This window comes from Bidens hawaiensis, unplaced genomic scaffold (assembly GCF_021521415.1).
Source record: "Bidens hawaiensis isolate Kalapana, Puna unplaced genomic scaffold, B.hawaiensis_p1.1 tig00022097_1, whole genome shotgun sequence".
Taxonomy (NCBI): Eukaryota; Viridiplantae; Streptophyta; class Magnoliopsida; order Asterales; family Asteraceae; genus Bidens; species Bidens hawaiensis.
In genome coordinates, this window is record NW_027493423.1 from 57,352 (window position 1) to 59,366 (window position 2,015).

Genomic DNA, 2,015 nt, shown 5'->3' on the forward strand with positions numbered 1-2,015 from the left:
AGTGCGACTAGTCGTCCATTCAGTGTCTGAGCCTGTTTGATGGTGGTAGGTGATTCCATTTTAACAATGGCTTCGACCTTTTCAGGGTTCGCTCTAAAGCCATCTTTAGTAACAATGACTCCCAAGAACTTCCCTTCTTCCATCCCAAATGAACACTTGCTCGGGTTGAGCTTCATGTTTATCTTTCGTAGCGTGTTGAAAGTTTCTTCAATGTCTTTCAACATCGCCTCAGGCTCGAGGCTTTTGATGACCAAATCATCCATATAGACTTCCAAGTTTCTCCCGATTTGGGCATGAAACTCTTTGTCCATTAGTCGTTGGTACGTGGACCCTGCATTCTTAAGTCCGAATGGCATCATTTTATAACAAAATGTACCATCGGGCGTCCGAAATGCGGTTTTGTCCTGGTCATCAATGGCCATGTGGATTTGGTGGTACCCCTTATACGCATCCAAGAAGCATTTAAGGCGGAATGGTGCCAACGAATCCACTTTGAGATCAATTTCTGGTAACGGATAACAATCTTTGGGGCATGCTTTGTTCAAATCTTTGAAATCTATGCACATGCGCCATTGTTTGTCATTCTTCGGTACCATTACGGGATTTGCAACCCATGTTTGATATCTACTAACGCGTACGATGCCTGCGTCAAGGAGTTCCTTGACTTGGGTTCTACACGCGTTAGTTTGTTCAGGCCCCATTACTCTGCGCTTTTGTACGATTGGCGTAACAGCCGGATCGCATTTGAGCTTATGCTCCGCCTTACTTCGGGGTACACCAGTCATGTCAGCTGGTGCCCACGCAAAGATGTCAGCGTTTTTCTGCAGTAAGCGTTTGAGTAAGGTGCGGGTGGGATCAACGATTGTTGGTCCAATGGTAACGGCCTGGTCGGGGTATTTGCCATTGAAGGCCCATTTTTCTGGTTCAGTGATGGTTGGTTTAGCCTTTTTCGGTTTGGGTTTAGATGAAACAGATGCAATGCATACCTGGGGAATGCCAGAGATCATTGCTACACCCTCAGCTGTTGGCCATCCCATCATGCCATGGACTGAAGATACCACGGCGTTGAATCTTGCCATCCCGTCTCTTCCGAATAGGATGTCGTACGTATGATGTGGCTTTTTCATTACGACAAAATCCACGTCCTCTGTGCGTGAATGATTCCCATCAGTAAGAGTAACGGGGAAAGATAGGATACCCAGGGGTGTTTCTGTACTTCCGTCAAACCCTTCCATTGAAGCGTAGACCGTTTCCAAGCGTTCTTTGTCTTCATCATCCAGCTTATCAAAGAACTGTCTGTACATCACTGTCGACGAAGCGCCGTTGTCAGCAAGAGTGCGTGAAGTGATGTAGTGCCCCAGCTGGCTTCTGATGACGATGGGGCCTTCTTTGCTGGGGCCTCCTGGCACTCGCGGGAAGCGCACCTCAGCTTCCTTCCACGCGCATGGTTCTGCCACCCGTCTTTTTCTTCCTCTGACCTTGCCATGAACCATGTTGATGCTGATATCGACGGGCTTTCGTCCGTTACCTCTGTACCGGTTGTCATTCCTTCCTCCCTTCCTGATCGATGCCACAAGATGTGCAAGCCTTCCGTCCTTGACAAATGTCTCAATAATATCCTTCAAGGATGTGCACTCTTCAGTACCATGACCCTTTGTCCCGTGGAAATCACAGGATTTGCTTTGATCCGCATTAGGTTTCTGCCGGATCAATGGGGCTTTAGGCCATGGCAATTTTTCCGTGGCAAATATCTCCGTGACGCTCTTCGTGAGTGGCGTCCACCGGTGTTTTCGGTTTGAAGGGTGTGTGTTGTCCCTTCCGCCAACAAGAGGGCGAGAGCTGGATGAGGTGTCAAAGTTTACCCTTGACTGCCAAATACCTAGCCTCCTCTTTTTGTTCTGCCGGGCGATCCGGACATTGTTCTCTCTGGTCCTCTGCGTGTAGAGGTGTGTACTCTGGGGAAGATCTCTTCCCAGTTGCTTTTCCGTCTCGGCAAAGCGCTTTGCCGCCGTCAT